Here is a 15,268-nt window from a genome sequence, read left to right on the forward strand (position 1 = left end):
TTTCTAAATATTTCATATTTTTGATGTTATTACAGATGGTATTCCTTTTTTTTTAAATAAAAAACTATTATACTTTAAGTTCTGGGGTACATGTGCAGAATGTGCAGGTTTGTTAAACAAGTATACATGTGCCATGATGATTTGCTGCACCCATAAACCCACCATCTACAGTAGGTATTTCTCCTAATGCTATCCCTTCCCCTGTCCCTCTCCCCCTGACAGGCCCCAGTATGTGATGTTTCCCTCCCTGTGTCCATGTGTTCTCATTGTTCAGCTCCCACTTCTGAGTGAGAACATTCGGTGTTTGGTTTTCTGTTCTTGTGTTAGTTTGCTGGGAATGATGATTTCCAGCTTCATCCATGTCCTGCAGAGGACATGAACTTATCCTTTTTATGGCTGCATAGTATTCCATGGTGTATATGTGCCACATTTGCTTCATCTAGTTTATCTTTGATGGGCATTTGCATTGGTTCCAAGTCTTTGCTATTATGAACAGTGCTGCAGTAAACATATGTGTGCATATGTCTTTATGGCAGAGGGATATAATCCTTTGGGTATATACCCAGTAATGAGATTGCGAGGTCCAATGGTGTTTCTAGTTCTAGATCCTTGAGGAATCACCACACTGTCTTCCATAATGGTTGAACTAATTTACACTCCCACCAGCAGTGTAAAAGCGTTCCTATTTCTCCACATCCTCTCCAGCATCTATTGTTTCCTGTCTTTTTAATGAACACCATTCTAACTGGCATGAGATGGTATCTCATTGTGGTTTTGATTTGCACTTCTCTAATGACCAGTGATGATGAACATTTTTAATATTTCTGTGGGCTGCATAAATGTCTTTTTTTGAGAAGTATCTGTTCATATCCTTTGCCCACTTTTTGATGGGGCTCTTTGTTTTTTTTTCTGTAAATGAGTTTAAGTTCTTTATAGATTTCGATATTAGCCCTCCATTTGTCTATTAGATAGATTGCAAGAATTTTCTCCCATTCTGTAGGTTGCCTATTCACTCTGATGATTGTTTCCTTTGCTGTGCAGAAGCTCTTTGGTTTAATTAGATCCCGTTTGGGAATTTTGGCTTTTGTTGCCATTGCTTTTGGTGTTTTATTCATGAAGTCTTTGCCCATGCCTATGTCTTGAATGATATTGCCTAGGTTTTATTCTAGGGTTTTTATGGTTTTAGGTCCTACAATTAGGTCTTTAATCCATCTTGAGTTAATTTTTGTATAAGGTGAAAGGCAGGGATCCAGTTTCAGCTTTCTGCATACGGCTAGCCAGTTATCCCAGCACCATTTATTAAATAGGGAGTCCTTTCCCCATTGCTTGTGTTTGTTGGGTTTGTCAAAGATCAGATGGTTATAGACATGTGGTGTTATTTCCGAGGACTCTGTTCTGTTCTATTGGTCTGTATGTCTGTTTTGGTACCAGTACCATGCTGTTTTTGTTACTGCAGTCTTGTAGTAGTTTGAAGTCAGGTAGTGTGATGCCTCCAGCTTTGTTCTTTTTGCTTAGGATTGTCTTGGCTATGTGGGCTTTTTTTTTTGATTCCGTATGAAAATTAAAGTATTTTTTTTTTCATTTCTGTGAAGAAAGCCAATGGTAGTTTGATGGGGGATGGCACTGAATCTATAAACTACTTTGGGCAGTATGACCATTTTCACAATATTGATTCTTTGTATCCATGAGCATGGAGTGTTTTTCCATTTGTTTGTGTCCTCTATTTCCTTGAGCACTGGTTTGTAGTTCTTCTTGAAGAGATCCTTCACATCCTTTGTTAGTTATATTCCTAGGTATTTTATTCTCTTTGTAGCCACTGTGAATGGGAGTTCACTCATGATTTGGCTCTCTGTCTGTTATTGGTGTATAGTAATACCTGTGATTTTTACACATTAATTTTGTATCCTGAGCCTTTGTTGAAGTTGCTTATCACATTAAGGAGACTTTGGGCTGAGATGATGGGGTTTTCTAAATATTCAATCATGTCATCTGTAAACAGATGATTTGACTTCTTTATCTGTTTGAATACTCTTTATTTCTTTCTGTTGGTGGATTATCCTGACCAAAACTTCCAATTCTATGTTGAATAGGAGTGATGAGAGAGGTCATCCTTGTCTTGTGCTGGTTTTCAAAGGGAATGCTTCCAGTTTTTGACCGTTCAGTATGATATTGGCTGTGGGTTTGTCATAAATAGTTCTTATTTTGAGATATGTTCCATTGATATCTAGTTTATTGAGAGTTTTTAGCATGAAGCAGTGTTGAAAAGTCAAAGGCCTTTTCTGCATCTATTGAGATAATGATGTGGTTTTTATCTTTAGTTCTGTTTGTGTGATGAATTATGTTTATTGATTTGTGTATGTTGAACCAGGCCTTGCATCCTGGGGATGAAGCTGACTTGATTGTGGTGGACGAACTTTTTGATGAGCTTCTGGATTTGGTTTGCCAGTATTTTATTGAGGATTTTCACATTGATGTTCATCAGGGATATTGGCCTGAAATTTTCTATTTTTGTTGTGCCCCCTCCAAGTTTTGGTATCAGGATGATGCTGGCCTCATAATATGAGTTAGGGAGGATTCCCTCTGTTTGTATTGTTTGGAATAGTTTCAGAAGGAATAGTTTCAGAGCTCCTCTTTGTACCTTTGGTAGAATTCTGCTGTAAATCCATCTGATCCTGCACTTTTTTTTTGGTTGTTAGGCTATTAATTGCTGCCTCAATTTCAGAACTTTTTACTGGTCTATTCAGAGATTTAACTTCTTCCTGGTTCAGTTTTGGGAAGGGTGTATGTGTCCAAGAATTTACCCATTTATTCTAGATTTTCTAATGTATTTGCCTAGAGGTGTTTATAGTATTCCCTGATGGTAGTTTGTATGTCTGTGGGATCAGTGGTGATAGCTCCTTTATCATTTTTTATTGTGTCTATTTAATTCTTCTCTTGTTTCTTCTTCATTAATCTGGCTAGCAGTCTGTCTATTTTGTTCTTTTCAAAAAACCGCTCCTGGATTCATTGATTTTTAGAAGGATTTTTTGTGTATCTACCTCCTTTAGTTCTGCTCTGATCTTTGTTGTTTCTTATCTTCTGCCAGCTTTTGAATTTGTTTGCTCTTGCTTCTCTAGTTCTTTTAATTGTGATATTTGAGTGTCGATTTTAGATCTTTCCTGCTTTGTCTTGTGGGTGTTTAGTGCTATAAGTTTGTCTCTACATACTCCTTTAAATGTATCCCAGATATTCTGGTATGTTGTGTCTTCTTTCTCATTGTTTTCAAAGAACATCTTTATTTCTTCCTTCATTTCATTACTTACCCAGTAGTCATTCAGGAGCAGGTTGTTCAGTTTCTATGTAGTTGTGAGGTTTTGAGTGAGTCTCTTAATCCTGAGTTCTAATTTGATTGTACTGTCGTTTGAGAGACTATTAAGATTTCCATTCTTTTGCATTTGCTGAGGAGTGTTTTACTTTCAATTATGTGGTCAATGTTAGAATAGGTGTGATGTGGTGCTGAGAAGAATGTATATTCTGTTTATTTGGGGTGGAGAATTCTGTAGATGTCTATTAGATCTGTTTGGTCCAGATCTGAGTTCAAGTCCTGGATATCCTTGTTAATTTTCTGCGTTGTTCATCTGTCTAATGTTGACAGTGGGGTGTTAAAGTCTCCCACTATTATTGTGTGGAAGCCTAAATCTCTTTGTAGATCTCTAAGAACTTGCTTTATGAATCTAGGTGCTCCTGTACTGGATGTATCTATATTTAGGATAATTAGCTCTTCTTGGTGCATTGATCCCTTTACTATTATGTAATGCCCTTCTTTGTCTCTTTTTAAAATTAAAAATTATAAGGTTGTTATTGTTAGAATATAGAAATAATTGATTTTTATTGACCTTGAATCTTGGGACCTTACTAAACACTTATTCTAGTAGCCTTTTTCTTTAAATTACTTAGAAATTTTAAGATAGATGATTCATCATTTGTAAATAGACAGTTTTATGCATTCCTAATATATATGCCATTTATTTATTTTTCTTTGCTGATTGCACTATCTTTAACTTTCAGTATAATGTTGAATAGAAGGGGAGAGAGCAGCCACCTTGCATCATTTCTAAACTTCAGATAAATTTTTCTTTAGCCATTAAGTATGATGTGAGCTTTAGGCTTTTACATGCCACACTATATGATGCTCTTTACCGTCAGCATGAGGACATTCTTTTCTGTTCCCAGTTTGTAAGAATGTTTTTCATGAATCGTTATTAAATTTTGACAAATGCTTTTTCTTCATCTATTGAAATGAATATATATTTTTTCTTCTTAGTTTGTTAATATGGTGGATTACATTACTTGATTTTCAAATATTAAACTTATTTTGCATTTCTAGGACAAATCTTACAATGATTATGGTATTTTATATTTTCTATGGATTTGTGGAATAGGCTTGCTTAATTTTGTTTTAGAATATTAATATCTATGGCATAGCTGAGGGTGGGTCATACACAAGCTAAAAGTATATTGCCTCTGAGTGTCCTGCTTCTGTAATTGCCACCCCACTAGCTGGAAGTAGCAACCTTGAGTCTTTTCTCCATAATTGTGCCTTTAAACAACCTTGCAGGGCCTTGAAGCCTCCTGCTGTATTACGTGCTCCTCAAGACAAGAATTTGGTTGCAGTCTGTGTATCCCCAGCACCCAGCTCAGAATCATGTTTTCTGAATCCTGGAGATTTCTATGGCTGGCTTTTGCACCTAATCCTTAAGGTCTTGAGCAACTGGAACCAGCCTCAGGGTTAGAAGTCACAAGAAAAACCCAACTATTTAAAAAATCCTAGTTGACTTCTGTATCTGTGAAACATAAAGTTGACTTCTAGGAATCTCCCACTTCCTCTTCTAAAAGCAACAAAATTTTGAATTCTGGCAAAACTGCTGGCCTCTGCCTCCCTATTTCCTGACCCAGTCTAGTCATCCAGTAATATCCTGTGCTTCTATCACCCAAAACCCTATCTTTATAGATAAATTCATAGTATAGAATAAAGGTTGATACCAGGCATTTTTCTCCTTTTATCACTTAGATAGCTATATAGATGGAAAAAAGAAGGAAGGAAGGAAAGTAAGAATATCAACATTTAAGTTTATGAGGGATATTGGCCTGTAATTTTTCTTTTGTGTAATATTTTTATCTGATTTTGGCATCAGAAAAATTCTGGTCTCATTAAATGAGTTGGAAGTATTCTCTCTTTCTTTTTCTATATGTGTTTGTGCAGAAATGGTTTTTTTTCCCTTAAGTGTTTGGTAGAGTTCACCAGCGAGGCCATCTGGTCCTGAAGATTATTTGTTGGAATACTTTAAATTACAAAATAATTTTCTCTAATGGATATATGGTTACTAGAATTGTCTATTTCTTTTAATATCAGTTTGGTCATTTTTATCAAATTACTAGTTATTTCATCTAAATTATTGAATTTACCATTGTTTTTGAAAAGAATATATTATCATTTGAATGTAGGATTTGTAATAATGTTCCTCTCTCATTCTTGATACTGACAATTCATGTATTCTCTTTTTCCCCTCACTTGATGTACTAGAGATTTATCAAATTTATTCATCTTTTTAATGAAATTGACTTTTGATATCATTTATTTGCTGTTTCTTGTTTTGTATTTGATTCCTGCTGTGTTCCCTTCCTTTCATTCTGCTTAATTTTATTTAATTTGTACTTCTTTTTTTATGTGGAAGTTTAGATTATTGATTTGAGGCCTTTATTTCTCCTTTCTCATATAAACACTTACTACTATGAATTAGAAATATGTTGTGTTTTCATTTTCATTCAATCCAAAATGCATTGTAATTTCCTTTGATTTTTTTTCCTTCATTGACCCATTAGTTAATTAGTAATGTATTTGTAAATTTTTAAATACTTGGTGATGTTCTAGATATTGCCCTTTAATTAATTTCTAGTTTAATTTCATTGTTAGGTACAGGGGCTTGTGTCTACAATCTCAGCTACTCTGATGATGAAGTAGGAACATTTCTTGAAGGCAGGAATTTTGAGATAGCCTAGGCAACACAGCAATACCCCATTTCTAAAAATGAAACATTTTGATGAGAAAATAAATTTAATAATCTTTTCAAATTTATTCATGTTTCTTTTACAGCAGAAAATACAGTTTATATTGGTGAATATTCCATTTATACTTGACAAAATGTTTATTGTTATTGAGTAATGTGATCTAAATTGTCAATTTAGTCAAGTTGATTATGTTGTTCAAATCTTACAAATTTTTATTTTATGTGTTCCATTTATTACTGATAGTAGAGAGTATGGAAATCTTCAACTTTATGGATTTTTCCTTTTAGTTTTATATATTTTGAAGCCCTGGTGTTAGTTGCATAAACATTTATATTCATTGTATCTTCTTGATGGATTGACCACTTGAAAAAAATAATGCTTCTTTTTATCCCTAGAAATATTTATTGTGTTAAATCTACTTTATCTGATATTGATGTAATCACATCACTGTTTTCCTGGTATTTTTTTTTTATAGTTTTGCCTTAACCTATTATGTCTTTATATTTAACATATTTATGTCTTTATACTTAAAGACATAAATACAATTTTTATCCAATTTGGCAATCTCTGCCTTTAATATGAGTATTTAGACCATTTAAATTTAATTCAGTGGTTAATATGATGGGTCTAAATCTACCAATTTATAATTGTTTTTGAAAAAATTTGTTCCACCTGTTGTTCTTTTTTCCTCTTTTCCTGCCCTCATTTGATTTCAATACTTTTTTTGCTTTTTTTTTGATTTGAATATTTTTGATGACTTTTTCTTTATAATTGCCTTATAGTCATGACTCTTTGTTTTATTTTTCTCATGGTTACTCTAGGGTGTACAATGTGAATCTTTATCTCAGTGCAGTCAACCTTCAAAAATTGTTATGCCACTTCATATAAAGAACCTTATAACAGTATACTTTCTTTTAGTTCTTCCTATTTCCTGTGCTATTGTTATACATCTCACATCTACATATGTTAGAAACTTCACATTGCTATTATTTTGGTTTGTAACAGTCAGTAATCTTTCAACATGATTAAAAATGAGAAATATATGTCTATATATTCCCACATACTTATTTCAGATGTTCTTCACTCCTTTCTGTAGATCTAAATTTCTCAATAGTATTCTCCTTTAGCCTAACAAACTTCTTTTGACATTGCTTATAGTCCATGTCCACTGGCAAGGAAGTTCATCAATTTTTGTGTTCTGGAAATAAAATGTCTTTATTTTTCCTTTTTTTTCTAAAATATTTTTCTTTGAATATATATTTCTAGGTTGATAGTTTTTAAAATTTTTCTTTTGGGCACTTTAATGATATTTTATTGTCTTCTGGTGTATAAAGTCTGTTATTGGAAGTATTAGAAAGACTTCTTATTGAGTCTTTCTCTTATTTCTTCTTTTAAAATATATGTATATATTTTATTGCATTTTAGGTTCTGGGGTACATGTGAAGAACATGCAGTATTGTTGCATAGGTATATGCATGGCAGTGTGGTTTGCTGCCTCCATCCCCATCACCTATATCTGGCATTTCTCCCCATGTCATCCCTCCCCAACTCCCTACCTACCACTGTTCCGCCCCTAGTCCCCACCACACACCTCAGTGTGTGATGCTCTCCTCTCTGTGTCCATGTGTTCTCATTGTTCAACACCCGCCTATGAGTGAGAACATGTGGTGTTTGATTTTCTGTTCTTGTGTCAGTTGCTGAGAGTGATGGTTTCCAGGTTCATCCACGTCCCTACAAAGGATACGAACTCATCATGTTTTGTGGCTGCATAGTGTTCCATGGTGTATTTGTGCCACATTTTCCCTGTCCAGTCTATCATCGATGGGCATTTGGGTTGGTTTCAAGTCTTTGCTATTGTAAACAGTGCTGCAATGACATATGTGTGCATGTGTCCTTATATTAGAATGATTTATAATCCTTTGGATGTATGCCCACTAATGGGATTGCTGGGTCAAATGGAATTTCTATTTCTAGGTCCTTGAGGAATCACCACACTGTCTTCCACAATGGTTGAAGACAGTGTAAAAGTGTTCCTATTTCTCCACATCCTCTCCAGCATCTGTTGTCTCCAGACTTTTTAACGATCTCCATTCTAACTGGTGTGAGATAGTATCTCAATGTAGCTTTGATTTACGTTTCTCTAATTAGCAGTGATGATGAGCATTTTTTAATATGTTGGCCTCATATATGTCTTCTTTTGAAAAGTGTCTGTTCATATCCTTTTCCCACTTTTGAATGGTTTTGTTTGTTTTCTTCTTGTAAATCTGTTTTAGTTCTTTGTAGATTTTGGATATAAGTCCTTTGTCAGATGGGTAGATTGCAAAAACTTTTTCCCATTCTGTTGGTTGCGGGTTCACTGTAATGATTGTTTTTTTGCTGTGCAGAAGCTCTGGAGTTAAATTAGATCCCATTTGTCTATTTTGGCTTTTGTGGCCAATGCTTTTGGTGTTTTAGTCATGAAGTCCTTGCCTATGCCTATGTCCTGAATGGTTTTGCCTAGGCTTTCTTCTAGGGATTTTTATGGTGTTAGATCTTATGTTTAAGTCTTTAATCCATCTGAAGTTAATTTTAGTGTAAGGTGTCAGGAAGGGGTCCAGTTTCTGCTTTCCGCACATGGCTAGCCACTTTTCCCAACACCATTCATTAAACAGGAACTCCTTTCCCCATTGCTTGTTTTTGTCAGGTTTGTCAAAGATCAGATGGTTGTAGTTTTTTTTTTTTTTTTTTGAGCTGCAAAAGGGAATGTTTATTATAGTTTGTACATTATAAATACCTAAGAAACTATTTTCTTTACACCGTTATTGCCATGATTTCCTGTGGACAGCTTCACGCAGCTGTAAAGTCCGTGCTGCATGGGTCTGGCCCCTATAGACCCACCATGTTGAGCCCCAGCTTTTCTGCTACAGGCCAAGGTCAGAAGCTGCTGATCTTCTGCAGCACGGCCTAGCGCTGCCCCTCGGGGCTGATGTTCTCAGCAATGAACTTGAGAAAGCACTGCTTGTTCACCTTCTGAAGCAAGGAGGTGACAGAAGGGTTGGCCTTGCTCAGAGTCTCATAGCAGGTGAGAGTTTCCAAGGCTAAAACATGCAGTGGCTCACTGACCTCCTGGTGGAGCATGGTGATGATGTGCAGAGTGTGACAGAACACCTGGGTGTAGACAAACAGGGCTTCCTGGGTCAGGTCCTGCTCTTGTCCCTGCGTCCAAGGGCCGACTGACTGTATCAACCTGACTGAGTCCAGGAGGCTGGTCAGACTGCCACACAGGAGTCTCACCATGTGGTTCCAGCCTTCCAGAGGAAGCCAATTTTGACAACTCTGGCTACAGAGAAACTGGAAAGTCCTCAGGAAGAGTACGGAGAGCTGGAGCGCCTGGGCAAAGGGCTTCAGGTTGAGCAGAGGAACAAACTGAATATACTCCAGGCTATATGGGACATGGAGCAGCTGTTTCTCCAGATGATGCTTTCAAGGGCCAAACCTGCTGTAGGTGGGGACGTCCAGCATACTGACAAAAGAAAGAAGAAAGGTAGGAAGATTCCAAAACTAGAGGAGCTCCTTTCACAAAGAGATTTCACTGGAGCTATTACACTGTTGGAGTTCAAACGTCATGTTGGGGAACAAGAAGAGGATACTAATTTGTGGATTGGATATTGTGCCTTTCACCTCGGTGACTACAAGAGAGCTCTGGAGGAATACGGAAATGCTACAGAAGAGGAAAATTGTAATTCTGAAGTCTGGGTGAACCTAGCTTGCACCTACTTCTTTCTTGGGATGTGTAAACAAGCCGAAGCAGCTGGATTTAAAGCTTCGAAAAGCTGACTCCAAAACCGCCTCCTCTTCCACTTGGCTCACAAGTTTAATAATGAGAAAAAGTTGATGAGCTTTCATCAGAATCTTCAGGATGTCACAGAAGATCAACTCAGTTTGGCCTCAATCCACTATATGCGATCTCACTACCGAGGAGCTGTTGATATATATAAGCGAATACTGCTAGATAACAGGGAATACCTTGCCCTCAATGTTTATGTGGCCTTCTGCTACTATAAATTGGATTACTATGATGTGTCTTGAGAAGTTTTGGCTGTTTACCTTCAGCAAATTCCTGATAGTACCATCGCACTCAATCTTAAAGCCTGTAATCATTTTCGCCTTTACAACGGCAAAGCAGCTGAGGCAGAACTCAAAAGCTTGATGGACAGTGCTTCTTCATCCTTCGAATTTGCTAAAGAACTCATCAGGCACAATCTGGTTGTTTTCTGAGGAGGTGAAGGCTTTGCAGGCTTTACCTCCCCTGGTTGATGTCATTCCTGAAGCTAGGCTAAACTTGGTGATTTACTACCTTCGTCAAGATGATGTACAAGAAGCTTATAACTTAATTAAGGATCTGGAACCTACTACTCCTCAGGAGTATATTCTCAAAGGAGTGGTCAATGCAGCCCTTGGCCAGGAAACAGGTTCAAGGGATCATATGAAAATTGCCCAGCAGTTCTTCCAGTTGGTGGGAGGATCAGCTAGCGAATGTGATATAATACCAGGAAGGCAGTGCATGGCTTCCTGTTTCTTCCTGCTTAAGCAATTTGATGATGTCTTGATTTACCTCAACTCATTTAAGAGTTACTGCTATGATGATGATATCTTTAAATTTAATTATGCCCAAGCCAAAGCTGCAACAGGCAATACCAGTGAGGCTGAAGAGGTGTTCCTCTTGATCCAAGTGAGAAGATGAAAAATGATTACATTTACCTCAGCTGGTTAGCTCGGTGCTATATTATGAATAAGAAACCAAGACTAGCCTGGGAACTTTATCTCAAGATGGAAACCTCTGGCGAGTCCTTTAGTCTCTTAAAGCTCATTGCTAATGACTGCTACAAGATGGGCCAGTTTTACTATTCTGCCAAAGCTTTTGACGTCCTCGAGAGGCTGGATCCCAGCCCTCAATATTGGGGAGGCAAAAGGGGTGCCTGTGTGGGCATTTTCCAGATGATCTTAGCTGGGAGAGAACCCAAAGAGACCCTTCGAGAAGTGGTCCATTTACTGAGAAGCACAGGTAACACCCAAATAGAGTACATCATCCGGATTATGAAGAAATGGGCCAAAGAAAACAGAGTACCCATCTAAGATAGCCCCAGCATCCTAGGAACCAGCTTCCACTTTGACATAAAGCTGGAAATTATTTTCACTCAAGTTTAATCTGTGATATAGGGCTCTGTTTTATTGACATTTTCCCTCCTTGCTTTTTAAGCCTCAAGGTCAGTGACTGACTTGCTGAGACCTAGTCTCCTGGCTGAGCAGAGTACCATAGTCTGTGACCCTGTATGATCCTTCTAGCAATAAGACTTTGGACTTGTCTGGTGCCCTTCTTCCAGAAATGCTCAGAGTACTTTTATGTAATTTACTGACTTTAAGGAAAACAGTATAACTTTTTTTTTGTTAGCATTTTATGGCATTGTTTCCTGACTGCAATAACAAATGTCTTTGATGTGCAAGAAAAAAAAAAAAAAGTTGCCTTCAAGGCCTCTGTTCTGTTCCATTGGTCTATATCCCTGTTTTGGTACCAGTACCATGCTGTTTTGATTACTGTAGCCTTGTAGCATAGTTTGAAGTCAGGCAGCATGATTCCTCCAGCTGTGTTCTTTTTGCTTAGAATTGATTTGGCTATGTGGGCTCTCTTTTGGTTCCACATGAAGTTTAAGGTGGTTTTTTCCAGTGCTGTGAAGCGAGTCATAGGGAGCTTGATGGGGATAGCGTTGAATCTGTAAATTACTTTGGGCAATGTGGCCATTTTCACAATATTGATTCTTCCTAACCATGAGCATGGAGTGTTTCTCCATCTGTTTGTGTCCTCTCTTACTTTGTTGAGCAGTAGTTTGTAGTTCTGCTTTAAGAAATCCTTTACATTCTTTGTTAGTTGACACATTTAAAGCAGCATCTAAAGGAAAATATATAGCAATAGATGGTGGGCACATGAGAAGCAAGATCTAAAATTGACACCCTATTTTCAAAATTGAAAGAGCTAGAGGAGCAAGATCCAAAAAACTCAAAAGCTAGCAGAAGACAAGAAATAACTAAGATCAGAGCAGAACTGAAGGAGATAAAGACACAAATAAACCCTTCAAAAAAATCAATAAATCCAGGAGCTGGTTTTTTGAAAAGATCAACAAAATATACAGACCACTACCCAGAATACTAAGAAAAGGGAGAAGAATCAAATAGATGCAATAAAAAATGATAAAGGGGATATCACCACAGATTCCACAGAAATACAAACTACCATCAGAGATTACTACAAACAACTCTATGCACGTAAACCAGTAAACCTGGAAGAAATGGATAAATTCCTGAACACTTGCACCCTCCCAAGCATAAACCAGAAAGAAGTTGAAACCCTGAATAGACTAATAACAAGTGCTGAAGTTGAGGCAGCAATTAATAGCGTACCCACCAAAAAAAGCCCAGGTCCAGATGGGTTCACAGCCAAATTCTACCAGACATACAAAGAGGAGCTGGTACCATTCCTTCTGAAACTATTCCAAACAATACAAAAAGAGGGAATTCTTCCCAAATCATTTTATGAGACCAACATTGTCCTGATACCAAAACCCAGCAGAGACTCAACAAGAAAAGAAAACTTCAGGCCAATATCCTAGATGAACATAGATATAAAAATCTTCAATAAAATACTGGTAAACCGATTGCAACAACACATCAAAAAGCTTATCCATCACAATCAAGTAGGCTTCATCCCAGGGATGCAAGGCTGGTTCAACATACGCAAGTCTATAAATGTAATTCACCACATAAACAGAACCAAAGACAAAAACCACATGATTATCTCAATTGATGCAGAGAAGGCTTTTGACAAAATTCAACGGCCCTTTATGCTAAAAACTCTCAATAAACTAGGTATCGACAGAATGTATCTCAAAATAATAAAAGCTATTTATGACAAACCCTCAGCCAATATCATACTGAATGGGCAAAAACCAGAAGTGTTCCCTTTGAAATCTGGCCCTAGACAAGGATGCCCTCTCTCACCATTCCTATTCAATGTAGTATTGGAAGTTCTAGCCAGAGCAATCAGGCAAGAAAAAGAAATAAAGCATATTCAATTAGGAAAGGAGGAAGTCAAATTGTCTCTATTTGCAGACGACATGATTGTATGTTTAGAAGACCCCATCGTCTCAGCCCCAAATATCCTGAAACTGATAAGCAACTTCTCAGCCAAGGCTCAGGATACAAAGTCAGTGTGCAAAAATCACAAGCATACCTATATAACAATAACAGACTTAAAGAGAGCCAAATCAAGAACGAACTGCCATTCATAATTGCTACAAAGAGATTCCTTCTTTTTGGATTGTTTGGAATAGTTTCAGAAGGAATGGTACCAGCTCCTCTTTGTATTTCTGGTAGAATTCAACTGTGAACCCATCTGAACCTGGGCTTTTTTTGGTTGGTAGGCTATTAATTGCTGCCTCAACTTCAGCCCTTGTTATTGGTCTATTCAGTGTTTCAACTTCTTCCTGGTTTAGGCTTGGGAGGGTGTTAGCATCCAGGAATTTATCCATTTCTTTCAGGTTTGAAAGTCTTTCTCTCTATAGAATATGCCTTTTAAAATGATATATTTTCACTTTATTACTGATGTTTAGTAATTTCAGTGTGATCTTCTTTGGTGTGATTTATTTATGATTATTTTTCCTGGTATGGGTTAACCTGCTTGGGTCTGTGATATATATGTTAAGAACTGGGAAGGGCCTGAGATTTTTACCCTACTTTCCAAGCTAACATGTTAGCTTACTAGAGTTTCACGGAGTTCTTAATTATTCACAGTAATAGTAGTAGCTAAAGTATCAACATTTCTTTGATCTTCAGTTTCTACAAGGTTATGTGAAGAGGTCCACGTGACATTTGAACTTCAATTAAGCTGTATTATGGACAAGAACCCTGAGCTTAGGGAATCAGAATCTTTATAAAGGGCAGTATGCATGTCTTCCTTTTACTCTAAATGGGAAAATAAGGATATCTCTTATCTCACCTTCTCTTCTAAGACTGTAAGCAAACCTACCCCTTTTTCAGAGCTAGACCCTATTTTTGCATTCTAAGGTTATTTGCAGTACAAACATATTTCAAAAGGTAGTTCAGGGCAAAAAAAGAGAGTACCTTTGCTTGTAAGATGTCTAGTAACATGAGAGACACATGGAAAACAATTTCCTTCTGGTATATAGTTTTCATCAATTTTGGAAAATTTTTAGCCATTGTTTTTAAAGATATATTTTTTAGCTCCCTTCTTCTTCTAGTACTCCAATTACATACATGTTAGCTTGCCTGATACTGTCCTATAGTTCACTTTGGTTTTGTTCATTTTCTTCAGTCTGTTTTATTTACTCTATATTTTGGCTAGTTCTTGTATCTATATTTTCAAGTTTATTGATCTTTTCTTCTGCAATGTATAACATGCTATCAGTTCCTTTCAGTGTAATTTCATTTGAGGGATTTTTTAATCTCTAAAGATTCCCTTAGTCGTATATTTTATGTCTTTTATTTATGTTCTCATTGTATGCATGCTTTCCTCATCTGGAACATATGATGGATATTTATAGTAATTAGTTTAAGATCTTTGTTAGTTAATTCCATTATCTCTGTTACTTTTTGAGTATTTCTATTGTTTCTCTGATTATTGTTCACATTTTTCTGCATCTTCACTTGCGTTGCAATTTCTTTACCACCTGATGTCCAGCATCTGAAAATTGTTTTTCTATATATTTAGTCTGGTTCTTTAGTTCCTTATGGTAGAAAGACAAGTGAAATTCTTTTTACATCATAATGTCTGGAAGCAGATTTCTTTCATTTCTTCTTAATTTATTAGCTGAAATAATTCTAAAAATGAAACTGTCCTTAATCAACACTTTGGTTATCCTGAGTACAGTTTATGTAGGAAAGACATCTTTTCCTTTACTTAACTAGTTTTCAAAACCTTTATTTCCTGGCACGCAGAGACCATTAGATTTTAAAAGTATTGTTATAAACTCAAAATAATATAGTTGATATGTTTAAAAGTGTTGCATTTTAATTGTGTTTTAAATGTGTTTTTAAATTTTAATTGCATTTTAATTGCATTTTAAATGTGTTTTAAAATGTTGCAGTTATCATTCTAATGAATGCTCACATTATCTCGTCTTTGGTCATTAGTAGGCTCTTCAATTTGGCTCTTGCATCTTTTCGATAC

General features: G+C 36.4%; 2 pseudogenes across 1 annotated transcript; one reads left to right on the forward strand and one right to left on the reverse strand.

Annotated features, from left to right (window-relative positions):
* Positions 1-8,779: 8,779 nt before the first annotated feature.
* On the reverse strand, positions 8,780-9,501 carry LOC116526345 (annotated as a pseudogene).
* Positions 9,502-11,540, forward strand: LOC116526239 (annotated as a pseudogene). The gene has a single exon (XR_004258040.1). The product of XR_004258040.1 is annotated as an intraflagellar transport protein 56-like (transcript).
* The last annotated feature ends 3,728 nt before the right edge of the window (positions 11,541-15,268 follow it).

This window comes from Sapajus apella, unplaced genomic scaffold, assembly GCF_009761245.1.
Source record: "Sapajus apella isolate SASKATOON/1434 unplaced genomic scaffold, GSC_monkey_1.0 scaffold50, whole genome shotgun sequence".
NCBI lineage: Eukaryota > Metazoa > Chordata > Mammalia > Primates > Cebidae > Sapajus > Sapajus apella.